This window comes from Gorilla gorilla, chromosome 9 (assembly GCF_029281585.2).
Source record: "Gorilla gorilla gorilla isolate KB3781 chromosome 9, NHGRI_mGorGor1-v2.1_pri, whole genome shotgun sequence".
NCBI classification, from domain to species: domain Eukaryota; kingdom Metazoa; phylum Chordata; class Mammalia; order Primates; family Hominidae; genus Gorilla; species Gorilla gorilla.
In genome coordinates, this window is record NC_073233.2 from 14,960,112 (window position 1) to 14,974,407 (window position 14,296).

The window sequence follows — 14,296 nt, forward strand, 5'->3', positions numbered from 1 at the left end:
CAAAGTCCTACATAAGTGACCTCTGGAACTTCATACATATTCCTTCATGTCTGAAGTGCCAGCTTGGACTGTGTCTTGAGAGAATGCATACTGTAACTGGATACATTAAGGATGGCTGCTCAACAAGACTAGAACTCCTGAGCTGCTGGGCCACTCCTCAACTCTCAGTTATTAATACCACAAATAAGGCAGGGCAAGAGAGGCCTGAGAGACATAGCCTTGGAGCAAGCCAATCAGTGACAGACTATGGGCGATGATCAGAGCAAGACTATGATAATGCCAACGTCAGCAACACCAGAGGATAAACCTCTGGTTTAGGCGCCTTCCCCCTTATGCCTGGCCCTTCTCCAACAGCTCTCTCTCTACTAGGTCTCAGCCATCCAATAGGAAAGGTCTTTCCTGTTACCAAGTGCCAGGGCAAACAGGAGATAGACCCTTTCAGACAAAGTATACAGCCACAGAGGGAGCTCTCCATGAAGTGAAAGGTCATAACCCTAAGGTAAACAGGCAGTTTATCTAGGCAGGATGCTATATGAAGACAATGAGGAAGGCAAAAGCCCAAAACAGCAGATTCTTAGAGAAAATGCTACAGACAAAAGACAAAGAAAATGATTTTTTTTTTTTTTTTTTGAGATGGAGTATCACTGTCCCCCAGGCTGGAGTGCAGTGGTGCTATCTCAGCTGACTGCAATCCCCGCCTCCTGGGTTCAAGTAATTCTCCTGCCTCAGCCTCCCAAGGAGCTGGGATTACAGGCATGCACCACCAAGCTCTGCCAATTTTTGTATTTTTATTAGGGACGAGGTTTCACCATGTTGGCCAGGCTGGTCTCAAACTCCTGACTTCAGGTGATCCACCTGCCGTGGCCTTCCAAAATGCTGGGATTACAGGCGTGAGCCACTGCGCCCAGCCTTTTTTTTTGAGACGAAGTCTCACTCTGTCACCCAGGCTGGAGTGCAGTGGCGCAATCTCGGCTCACTACAACCTCTGCCTCCCAGGTTCAAGCAATTCTCCTGCCTCAACTTCCCGAGTAGCTGGGACTACAGGCGCCCACTACTACACCCAGCTAATTTTTGTATTTTTAGTAGAGATGCAGTTTCCCCATGTTGGCCAGGCTGGTCTCGAACTCCTGACTTCAGGTGATCCACCCGCCTCAGCCTCCCAAAGTGCTGGGATTACAGGCGTGAGCCACCGCGCCCAGCCAAAAATGATTTTTTTAAGCTAGCGTTAGAAGAAAAGCAAGTCCAAGACAGATGTTAATTAACTACAAATTGTGTTTCTGTCTTATCCAACAAAATGGACCTCAGGCAGGGCTTGGTGGCTCACGCCTGTATTCCAAGCACTTTGGGAGGCTGAGGCAGGCAGATTGCTTGAGCCCAGGAGTTCAAGACCAGCCTCAGCAACATGGCAAAAACCCTGTCTCTACAAAAAATACAAAAATTAAAAATTAGCACCAGGTGCGGTGGCTCACACCTGTAATCCCAGCACTTTGGGAGGCCAAGGCGGGCAGATCACTTGAGGTCAGGAGTTCAAGACCAGCCTGACCAACATGGTAAAACCTCGTCCCTACTAAAAATACAAAATTAGCCAGGTGTGGTGGCACACACCTATCATCCCAGCTACTTGGGAGGCTGAGACAGGAGAATCGCTTGAACCTGGGAGGTGGAGTTTGCAGTGAACCAAGATTGCGCCACTGCACTCCAGCCTGGGCAACAAGAGCAAAACTCCATCTCAAAAAACAAAAAATTTAGCCAGGTGTGGCAGTGCATGCTTGTGCTCTCAGCTACTCAGGAGGCTGAGATGGGAGGATGGCTTGAGCCCAGGTGGCAAAGGCTACAGTGAGCCAAGATCGTGCCACTCCACTCTAGCCTGGGCAAGAGAGCCAGATCCTATCTCGGAAAAAAAAAAAAAAAAAACCTGACTTCAAATCCCAACCCAACCTGGCATAACAGGGTCTCTGTAAAATGGCACGCTAGCCTGTCCAGTCATTGTCTGCCATTATTCTTCTAGATCTCAACTTCCTCTAAGACTTACATGCTTTTCCACCTCTAGGCCTTTGAGTCTGCTGCTCCTTCTGCCTCAGCTTCCTCTTCCCTTTTGCTCATCCTTCCCTGACTTCCCCCAAGCAGGCACAGAAGTGCTCTCCTCCATCTCCCTTCACACCAACCAATGTGTCTGTTATAGCACCTGCCTCAGGGGATTATAATTTATCAGCTTGGGCTGGACACAGTGGCTCACACCTGTAATCCCAGCACTTTGGGAGGCCAAGATGGGTGGATCACTTGAGGTCAGGAGTTTCAGACCAGCCTGGCCAACATGGTGAAACCCCGTCTCTACTAAAACTACAAAAATTAGCTGGGCATGGTGGCGGGCACTTGTAATCCCAGTAACTTGGGAGGCTGAGGCAGCAGAATCACTTGAATCCGGGAGGTGGAGGTTGCAGTGAGCCAAGATCACACCACTGCACTCCAGCCTGGGTGACAGAGCAAGACTCCGTCTAAAAAAAAAAAAAAAAAATTCTTGGCTTGTTTCCCTCCACAACAGATTATGAGCTCGACATGGAGTGTATCTTTTTATCTTTGTATCCCAAAAACCTAGCATAGTATCTGGCTCATAATTTAGTAAGTAAATGACTCAAATGAGGGAAGTGAGGATGAGTGCAGTGGCAACTGCATGCCAGGCTGCGTGTCATGTGTATCTGGCATCTCTCCCTCAGTGATTTGTGACAGACAGAATGGTGTCTGATGCACAGTAGGTGATCAACAAAAACAATAAATTAAGCGAACAAACATGAAAAGAGCTATAACAGATTCAGCAAAGTATTATTTATGACATCAAGTATGAAGCTCCCTTCCAACTCTAAGATTCTATGGAGTTTTTTTAATTGCATTTATACAAATTTATTAGAAAATTTGAAAACATTTTTCAATGGGATGGGAAACTAGTATTTATTGAAGGGCTACATATTTGTTACGCACTTTACCTATGACATTTGCTTTTCAGAATTCTGGGAAATTGTAATTATAAGCCCCATTTTATAGAAAAAGGAACCAAAGCTAGAAATGCAGGACCAAAATTTGAACCCAGGTGAGCCTGAGCTCACCAATCCTAAGCTTTTCCACACTGCACGCTTGAACCTCTGGAAAGAACAGGAGGCACACCTCCCTATCATTCCAATCCAAGAAAAGGAGTTCTGAACAAGCCACGGCTCAACTGGATCACAATTCCAGAGGAAGGAGTTTTCAATGGAAGGTAAAAAAAAAAAAAAAAAAAGATGAAAAGTTCTTTCATCCCTTGAAGATCATCATCTTTTCTTTGTGGAAAGGTTCACATGGCCCTCCCTGTTTCTCCCATGAGGCTGTAAGGAAAATCTTAAGGCCTCTTCTTGGGAAAGGGCAATCCTTCCTTTGCTCTTCCCTTTCCCCAAGGGGTCAAGCAGGAATCAGGTTACAATCCTGAAAAAAAGATGGCAAAGGGGCACCCATATGGGTCTACTTAGAGGCCTTAAGTGAGATTAGACAGGGAAGCAGCCTTGAAGCTTACATCCTCAACAGGCCAATTATCTTAGTTCAGGCTGCTCTAACAGAATACCACAGACTGGGTGGCTTAAACAACAAACATTTATTTCTCACAGTTCTGGAGGCTGAGAAGTCCAAGACCAGGACACCAGCAGATCTGATGCTTGGTGGGGGTACTCTTCCTAGTTTGCAGATGGCCATCTTCCTGCTCTGTCCTCTCATGGTGGAGAACAGAGAGCACTCTCATCTTTCTATTCCCTTATAAGGTCACTAGTAGCATTCATGAGGGCTCCACCCTCATGACCTAATTACCTTTCAAATGGCCCAAAATACCATCACACTGGGGATTTAGACCTCATCATATGAATCCTGAAGGGACACAAACATTCAATCCATAGCACTAATTCACCAAATTATATCCCTAGATGGAAATTTGGAGCCAAAGTCCTGTTAGCAATATGGAATGTTTCTTTGCCTGGAATGTCCTCTGTGTAGGATGGTGGCATACAACTGGAGTGACAAGGAATCAGCCAAATTTTATCTCCCCAAAACATGCCTGACAAGTTGACTTTAACAAGTGAAATGAAGTGTACAACAAACAGTCAGGACAACTGAATAGCTACACATAAAAGAATGAATCTGGACATCTACTTCAAATCATAAACAAAAATTAACTCAAAATGGATCCAGAATCTAAATATAAGAGCTAAAATTACAGAACTTTTAGAAGAAAACATAGGGGTAAATCTTTATGATCTTGTATTAGGCAATAGTGTATTTTAGATATGGCACCTAAACCAAAGAAAAAATATATTGAACTTCATAAAATTAAAAATTTTTGTGCTTCAAGGAACACTACCAAGGAGGTAAAAAGACAATCTACGAAATGGAAGAAAATATTTGCAAATCAAATATCTGAGAAGAGTCTAACATCCGGACTACATAAAGAACTCTTACAACTGAACAAGAAAAAGACAACCCAAATTAAAAACAGACAAAATATTTGAATAGGTATTTCTCCAAAGAAGATATACAAATTGCATATCTTCATATTAACACATGAAAAGATCCTAACATCATTAGTTATCAGGAAAATGTAAATCAAAACCATAATGAGATACCACTTCACACATACTAGGATGGCTATACTCAAAAGGACAGTAACAAGTTCTAGTGAAGCTATGGAGAAATGAGAACGCTCATACATTGCCGTTGGGAATGCAAAATGATACAGCCATTTTGGAAAACAGTTTGACAGTTCCTCAAAAAGTTAAACACAGAGTTACCATACGATCAGCAATTCCACTCCTAGGGAACCCAGGAGAACTGATAATATATGTTCACACAAAAACTTGTACATGAATATTCATAGCAGCATTATTCAAAATACCAAAAAAAAAGAAAATAACCCAAATGGTCATCAACTGATGAATGGATACACGAAATGTACCATACAATGGAATTCTATTTGGTCATAAAAAGGAATAAAGTACTGATACATACTACAACAGAAATGAACTTTGAAAACATCATGCTAAGGGAAAGAAGTCAGATGCAAAAGGCCACATATTGTATAATTCCATTTATATAAAATTTCCACAACAGGCAAATCTACAGATAGAGAAAGACTGATGTTTGCCAGGGGCTCAGGGAAAGGGAGAACAAGGCATGACTGCTATTGGAATGTGAGGGTTCTTCTTGAGGGTGATTAAAATGTTCTGGAATTAAATAGTAGTTATGATTGCTAGTGTCACTACTATTTAACTAGTGTGCACTTTAAAAGGGTGAATTTTATGGTATGTAAATTATATCTCAATAAAAAAAGTGAGGTGCAACTATAAAAAGGAGCCAAGTTTACATATTATATGTACCATCAAAGAGATATGACAGAAAAGCAATAAAGAAGTTAACTTGAAAATCACTGCTGGATATTGGTGTTTACTTTTATAATAACAAATATGAAAAATATTGAATTTTATTGCCATAAACTGAAAACCAAAATAAAGAAGATTGAAAGGAAAATTAATTGGATTTCCATGAAAAAGATCCAAGGATAAATATTTGCTTTCTTCCCAATATTTCAGCTGTTTGGAAGCTGAGCTCCTTAGAGCAAAGATAAGAGCCTCGATGTTAGATTTGCTAGCAGCAAACAAACTTGAAAGAATTCAAGTCTAAGAACCTGAGCCTCAGATGCACTGCGTTTGGTAAATGGTAAATGGATTTTCTCCCAGTGAGCTCTGTGGTAGACAAGCATTCCACCATGATAATGACAAAGTAACAGAGTAGAACTTTCAATAACCAACATCTCAACCTTGGAGACTGCATGAACATTTTACGTAAGGCTTTTTTATGAGTCTCTGAATTAATATGTGTGAGTCCAAATGGCCAGTTTTTCCGAATAATCATCAGCTCATGTTAAGAATACTGAATCACAAGCAAACTTTTTACACATACACTATAAAAGTAAACATATAATACAATATTCTAGAACTGTGCCTGGCATATGATCAGCACCCCGTAAATATTTATTGAATGAATGTTTATAATAATCAATATTGTTTACTAAATAACTTTATCAAAAATAAGGATCAATAATAGTATTCCTAAGTGAACTTATCTTTATCAATAGAAAATTGTTTTTTCTTAATTTATTTCTAATGTAATACCACATCCTTATTGAACTTCACTGACAAGTCAATGGTTAAGAAAGATAATTAGTCCATATATGTAGAAAGGACATTCTAATTATTAAAATTACTGCCCCTCACCTTGTAAACTTTTTAAAATAAAACAACTTCAAGTCAATAAAACTGCGGGATTTGTGAGGTTAGTAATTTCTTATGCACTTACAATTTATTTTAGTTAATAAACTAAGAAAATATATATTAAAGCTTAAAAATAAGATGCCCATTCTTCACATTCTAGAGCTCTAAGATAAATCCAAACAAAACACAGTTAGCCTCACTCATATATACTGGAGTTCAGCAGGAAAGGAAATTCTTTCTGAATCGCATCTTAAGGCATACCAATTTAACAATGCCAAAAAAGTCAGCAATTAATTTTATATTGCATTTTCCATTTTGTAAGGCTCTTTTTAAAAACAGGGAAGTTATTTCTCAGTATTTAACAACTACAGGTGTTTGAAGTACTACATAGTATCATCAGATGAATAAAAGTAGAAAATAGCTCCAGAGAACACATCTTCTCTTTCAGAAGGATACTTCTTCTGTAAGTCTCTAAGGATAAGCTTCTACAACATGTGACAGATAAGTCAATGATTGAAACAGCCATCAGTTCAAACAACTGTCAGAGACAGCCTTCCTAAATCTCCTTTACAGCAGTATAAGCTCTTTTCTGCTCCTTGATTCAAGGACACATGAAGAAGACACAAGTATCCACCTTTGTATCATCCTCTTTTAGATTTTTTATTGGACATCACACCACTCAGCTTTCTTGTACTTATTTTCTTTACCTCTTGATTTGCTGATATTACAAAATAACATTTTTAAAGAAAATGCAGATAGGTAGCTGGTCTCTTCATGGGAAGGACTTTCTAAGCGTAAAAGCAATGGATCATAAAGGAAAAGATTAACAAGCAGACAACATAAAATTGTTTTAATTTCTATAAATCATAAGCCATCATAAATGAAAGGGCAATTGTGGGGAAGATGCCCCAAATGACGAAGGGTTAATACCCTCACTATAACAAGAGTTCACATGGTTCACTGTATGGCCAAGACAGTGTCCCCAGCATTCCCTCATCCTCCATACAGGAAACCGCAATGTCTCTGCAAAAAAAGAGGTTGCAGCTTCTCTCCTCCAGCTTTGAAAATTACCTTTGTAGGGACATGGATGAAACTGGAAACCATCATTCTCAGCAAACTATCGCAAGGACAAAAAACCAAACACTGCATGTTCTCACTCATAGGTGGGAATTGAAGAATGAGAACACATGGACACAGGAAGGGAAACATCACACACCAGGGACTGTTGTGGGGTAGGGGGGAGAGGGGAGGGATAGCATTAGGAGATATACCTAATGCTAAATGACAAGTTAATGGGTGCAGCACACCAACATGGCACATGTATACATATGCAACTAACCTGCACGTTGTGCACATGCACCCTAAAACTTAAAGTATAATAATAATAAAATTTTAAAAAAAATTACTCTGCCTTTCCTTGTCTGTCTTGGTCTTTGCCTCCTACCTGGATGCTCTCTTTCTTCCAAGCCCTGTTTGACTCAAAGTTCAGATAAACAAGCAATCAGCCCAGTCTTGATTCCAGTTTTTCCCCCAGGAAACAGCCTCTGAAACAGTTTTCTACCTTGCCCTGTAGCCTGCAGGGAAGTAACAACTCGCCCCAGGCTCCAGGGATAATTTATTCAACTAATTCCAGCCAAAGCCCAGCATAGTGGTTCCTGCCTGGGCTGGGGAAGACAAAAATCAAACAATTAAACAACTGGTAAGAAAAAACTAAGACTCCAATACAAAAACCATCAAAAAGCTTTTGCTAATAGCTAACAATAAGATTTCACTTAAAACATATTAATAATGACAGATGTGAGTTAAAATAAGGAGGTGCCATTTTTATCTGTGAAATTAGCAAAGTTTTTAAAATAATCATGCTAATATGGGCGTCATAAAACTGACGGTGGCAATGTAAATTGGCATAATCTTTCTGAAAAACAGTATGGCAATGTTTCGATGTTTTGAGAGCATTCACAATGTTCCTGCCCTTTGACCTCCCTATAATTTCATTTTTGGGAACTGTTTTTTTATTTTTTATTTTTTTGAGACAGGGTCGCACTCCATTGCCCAGGCTGGAATGCAGTGGCAAGTTCACTGCAGCCTCAAACTCCTGGGTCAAAGAGATCCTCCCACCTCAGCCTCCTGAGCATTAGGGGCTGGCTACAGGTACATGCCACCACACCTGGCTAATTTTTTTATTTTTTATTTTTTAGAGACAGGGTCTTGCTATGTTGCCTAGACTGGTCTCAAACTCCTGGCCTCAAGTGATCCTCCCACCTCAGCCTCCAAAAGTGCTGGTTTTACATGCATGGGTCCCCATGCCCAGCCTAGGAAGTGATCTTAAGTAATCAAAAATGTAGCAAAAAGATTTAAGTGTAAAGACATCCATTACTACATTTTGTACCTGAGGTCTAAATATTCAACAATAAGAAAATTGCAAATAAATTATGTTTCATCCATAGTGTGGATTATTACAGAGCTGATAAAAATGATATGAGAACTGACCCTTTTATAGTACTGATGAAGGACCATTCCCTGTTCTACACAGTTAACATGTACTAACTCATTTACTTCTCAAAACAGCATGACATGGAGCCTGTGACATAGGCAGGTGGTAGTATTATCTCCATTTTACAGCTGAGGAATCTGAGGCCACAGGAGTTAAATGACTGGCTCAAGGCTACACTAAAGCAGAATCACATATCCTCATCTGAAATTCTAAAACCCAAAAATCTTAGAAAATCAAGTGTTTTCTTTTTTTTTTTTTTTTCCTTTTTTTCAGAGACAGGGTCTCACTCTGTCACCCAGACTGGACTGCAGTGGTGCAATCATAGCTCACTGCAGCCTGGGGTTTGCTCTGGGGCTCAAGAGATCCTCCCACCTCAGCCTTCTGAGTAGCTGGGACTATAGATGTACACCACCATGCCTGGCTAATTTTTAAAAAATTTTTTAGAAATGGGTCTTATTATACTGCCCAAGCTGGTCTCAAACTCTTAGCCTCAAGCCATCCTCCCACCTAGGCCTCCAACAAGAGTCAAGTGTTTTCATAAACTTGTGGCAAATTCATTTGGAAAACCTGACCTAAACTGACAATGAAACAATGTATCATCTCTATCCTACTTAGAGCGAAATTCATTTTACTAAAGAAAAGTTAATGTGTTTGATTACAAAGTGCTGCCCCAGACCCCACTAGACATGATACAGTGTCTATACCATGTCATCTTTCTATAAAGTGAAAATTCTGAATTTTAAAACACAACTAGCATCGTAAGTTTTCAGATAAGGAATTGTGACAGAGCTGGGATTCAGATCTAAGCCATCTGCCTGTGCTCCTAACCACCATGTGATCTTTTCAGAGACTCTTTAATGACATAGGAAAATGCTTATCATTCAAGTATTTACACAGACAAATTTTAAATTGTAATTGTGATTAAGTGCTACTAAGGAGAAATCACTGGTGTCAGAAGAACCTATGTTAAGCCGGTTTGTCCTAGACAGTCAGAAGCAGTTTTCCTGAGGAAATATTTGATCTGAGATGTGAACAAGAGTTAGAAGAGAAAAGGGAAGAGCACATCTGGCAGGGAGACTATCATATGTAACAGCCCTGTACTAGGAGGGAAAATGGCACAAAAGTCTGAAAAGAAGCCAATGTAGAACCATTTGCCTCAGTTTGCCTGACAGAGACCCAGGTTAGACATTTTGTCCTAGTATAAATAATAACATTCTTTTTTTTTTTTTTTTTTTGAGACGAAGTCGCTCTGTCGCCCAGGCTGGAGTGCAGTGGCGTGATCTCGGCTCACTGCAACCTCTGCCTCCCGGGTTCAAGCGATTCTCCTGCCTCAGCCTCCTGAGAAGCTGGGATTACAGGCAAACGCCTCCACACCCAGCTAATTTTTGTATTTTTTTTTTTTTTTTTTTTAAATAGAGACGGGGTTTCACCATGTTGGTCAGGCTGGTCTCTAACTCCTGACCTTGTGATCCACCCGCCTCGGCCTCCCAAAGTGCTTGGATTACCGGTGTGAGCCACCGTGCCCAGCCTAATTTTTGTATTTTTTAGGGTTTCACCATGTTGGTCAGGCTTTTTTTTTTTTTTTTTTTTTTTGAGACAGGGTCTCACTCCATTGCCCAGGCTGGAATGCAGTGGCAAGTTCACTGCAGCCTCGAACTCTCAAAAATATCTTGGTCTGGATGGTCATGTACATGGTCACCCAACTTTTTGGCCACATTAAGAGTTTTGTCTTTATTCTAAGAATAATGAGAAGCCATGATGGATTTTGAGCTAGAGGAGGTGGGGGGGTAGCATAATCAAATTTTAGTTGTGAAAATACCACTCCTGCTGCAGGGCAAAGAATGGATGGGAATATTGAAAGGAAAGGATAAATACCTTTAGATTAGTTAAGAGGCTACTACTGGACAACAGATCATGGTAGATTGGTCTAGGGTGATAGTAGCAGAGACACAGATACTCAAATGGATTTGAGATTTGGTTTGAAGATAAAATGAATAGAACTTGATGATTGTTTGGATAAGAAAGGAAGCGAGTGCGAGGTGTCAAGGATGAGGCCAAGATTTCTGATTTGCAAACTAGAGGTTGGTATGACCCATTGAGATAGCAACAGAGATTTACATGAGCTAAAAATTTAAATGTGCGATATATCTGCATATCCATCACAGTCTAAAGGCACGGGCCTGGAGAACAAGGAAAGAGTTTGGGTTCAAAACTCGTTGATGTTCCTTTCCATTCACAGAGCCCTCTTTCAAGGCAGGACTATCCTATTTTCTGGTTGGATATTGGAGTCATTTGGTGGTCAGGCAAAAAAGAAGGTCCTTCTTAGCTGGTGATATGGGACGGGGAGCACCAGACCACTTTTAGCGTGCAAATATCCCTTACAACTAACGCTCAAGTGCTTTTTACATGTACTGTTCACAAAACAGCTTCACATATAGGTTCACTGAAACCCACGACCTTGTGAGAAATTATAATCTACATTTAGGGAGCTGAGGGAGAGTGCTTAAATTACCTGTCCACAGAGCCAGTACCGGGCTGCTTTATGTCATCCTATCACCTCCTATGTGCATCCTCTAGGTGCAAGAGACTATCTTAAGGGCAACAGGAAACCTACCATATAATGACGTTCCACTAGGTACCAGGCTGTAGCAGTTTAAAAAAAAGAAACACAACTTCAGAACTTCTAAGGATGTTTCCCACACACTTACCCTACAGTAAGTTCGCTTTAAACTTTCAAAAAGTTTCACGTCCCAAGATGGGGTGAAGGTGAGACGGTGGAGATGAACCGGGGCAGACAGAGACCACCCCAAATACCGGACCCGGGGGAAATGGGGTCCCAACGGCTGGGCCCCAGGAGACACTCGGAGGGGTCCGCGGGCTCGGCCCGGTCCGTCCGCTGGGGGGTCACCAGCCGACCGGCAGCGAGATACCCAGAGGCCCGTTTTTCCACCGCGTTGCCATAGCAACGGCCTGGCCGGCTGCGCCCCGGGCCACCCGCCCCATCCCGCGGGCCCGCCCTGAGCCAGTGACTCCAGGGACCACTCACCGCGGCCGGCGGACTGGCGGGTCTCCGACAGGTGCGCACACTCGGCGCAGGCTGTCGCTGAGCCCGGAATTCTGCACCGGGAGAAACTTTTCAGCCCGCAGAGCAACCGCAGGGCAGTGGACGGGGGCCGCGCGGGGACAAACAGCGGCGGCGGCTGCAAAGCCCCTTCTCCAAGCCGCGGGGTTGGCCCGGAGGTGCCGGCTGCACAACGGCGCCCACGTGCCCCAGGTGCAGTCCCAGGCGCGCCCAAGGGCAGCTCGCCTTAGAGAAGGACCTAAAACCCCGTCTGGGGCACGGAGAAGCAGCCACATATTACGTAAAATAAAGCTTTGTAGCAGGAATATCACGGTACTGAGGTGATTGATGCTCAGGCCACTCTTCTCACTCGGAGTCAAGCCCTCAAGCCCCAGCCAGTTGGAGCTAGGGCTGCAAGCCTTGAACTGCAGTGAGTGGGGAGCTGGCCTAAAAAGACGGGAAAATGCTGGGGGGAGGGTGTTTGTCCCCACGCAGGAGCTGAGAAGACTCCTGACAGATCAAATGACGATTCTCAGGGATATGTTTTAGCTACAAACCTATGAGAACCATCTGAATGCCTGCCCCATGCAACAGAGGGTCCAGCTGTATGCTAATGTATTTACTGGCCTGAACTAGGAATGGCTTTTGTGGTCCTGGGTCCTACTCTCTAGCAGTGTGGGGAAGAAATTCAACTCTCCTAATACTAGCCTAATTATTTGAGGCAGATGTTCTCTAAAATTAGACTGATTGGTAGCCAGTAACTTGATACGGCAGGTGGATTCATTGTATTGCTTGGGGGGAGGCTACATTTGGCAACTAGTTCATCCAGTCCTTCTCATCAAAAAACTCAAAATGGTCATAATGGGTGACTGGTAACTTCAAACTTCAAACCACTGGACTAGGCCGGGCGCAGTGGCTCACACCGATAATCTCAGCACTTTAGGAGGCCAAGGCAGGAGGATTGCTAGAACCCAGAAGTTCAAGACCAGCCTGGGTAACACTGGGAGGCCCCCATCTCTACAAAATTAAAAACTACCTGGCCACCAAAGGGCTGCAAGAAACCTACCATATAATGACGTCCTACTAGGTACCAGGCTCTAGGAGATTAAAAAAGATCTCCTAGGATAATCTCCCGCATCTTAAGGTCCTTAATCACATCTGTAAAGTGCCCTTTGCATATAAGGTAACATATTCACAGGTTCCAGCCTGGGCGACATAGCCAGCCCTGCCTCTAAAAACAAAAGCAACCACTGGACTACGTTTTGCCCTGGATTAAACCAGACCACCAAAAAACTGTGTGTTTGTACCATTTTGTCTTCACTGTTGGCAACATTGCATGAACCAAGTCATGTTTAGCACTATGCCATTTGCTTATATTAAGAGATGCTGTTTAAAAAAATTCATGATACCTCTGCATTTACTAGAGGGATTACTTTAAGAATGTTGTTTATTACATCTTTGTAGCAGAATCCTACCAGCTTGTCCAGCGCAGAGCTTTTCAAACTTTTTTGAGCACAATCCATCAAAATAAATATGTTTTACATTATCACTCAATACACAGGTACTCATATATTTAGTAAATGAAACAAGTTTTATAAAACATTACCCGCATCACATGCTATGCACCCTGATACTTTTAATCTCTTCTGAAGGCTAGTTTCTACCCACTAATGGTTTCTTGACCTTCAATGCAAGTTGCATTTGAAAAACAGTAGTATAACCAGACGTCTTTTTCTGGAAACTAGCCCTGGATCCTCAGACAAGGTAACCAGGCCACCTGACTACAGTTGATTGCTCCAATAGCAGGGACCTGACTCAAGATAAGGCAATCATATCCCTCTCCCAGGAATTTGGAATTAGGACAGAGAGATTTCAATCTTTCTCTAGGAAGCTAATGTGGAAACATAGAACATCTTTAAAATAGAAAATCAGAAGCCTTCAACAGACATACTTTCCCACCATGTGGCCAAAAGAAATGTAGAAAGCCAGGCTGCAGGGAAAATGGGAAAAGAACAGGAAGGCTGAAAAAGATATACAGAAAGAAGAGACCAAAAGAGTTCTGACAGCTTTCCATTCCTAGTCATGGTATTTTCTGAAATGAATTGTATTCCTGCCTTTGAATTCCATGTAGTATTTCCAACTCTTTGGAGTTGGGAGGAGGGGCCTACCACACTAATGTAATCACCTATATGCCCATATAGAAGGGTCAATGCAAGAAATATATTTCAATCCTGAGTGCCAGAAAAGAATATTTTTTCCCTAGAGAAACTGACATGACTTTTTTAAATAAAGAAAGTAGACCATGAGATTGATCACATATCCCTTTCACCTTGACTTCAGGAAGATAGCACCCAAATTTGCAACTCAATTTTAATAACTTTGTCAAACTACAGTTTGCATATCTGCATCACAACTTTCTCCTGTTCTCTTTCATTTCCCCTCATTCCTACTTTTAACTTT

General features: G+C 42.0%; 1 protein-coding gene across 29 annotated transcripts in view; it reads right to left on the reverse strand.

The window, feature by feature from the left end:
* STK33 (serine/threonine kinase 33) overlaps positions 1 to 12,424 on the reverse strand; it is a 222,230-nt gene extending 209,806 nt beyond the window's left edge. For 4 of the 29 annotated variants that reach the window (XM_063710941.1, XM_063710922.1, XM_063710919.1 and 1 more), the window contains exon 1: positions 11,822 to 12,156. The gene's annotated coding sequence lies outside the window, so the exon portion shown is untranslated. Of the gene's footprint in view, positions 1 to 11,483 lie in introns of all 29 variants that reach the window. The other 25 variants (XM_063710921.1, XM_063710920.1, XM_063710924.1 and 22 more) reach the window with 16 other exon arrangements.
* Positions 12,425 to 14,296: the final 1,872 nt, after the last annotated feature.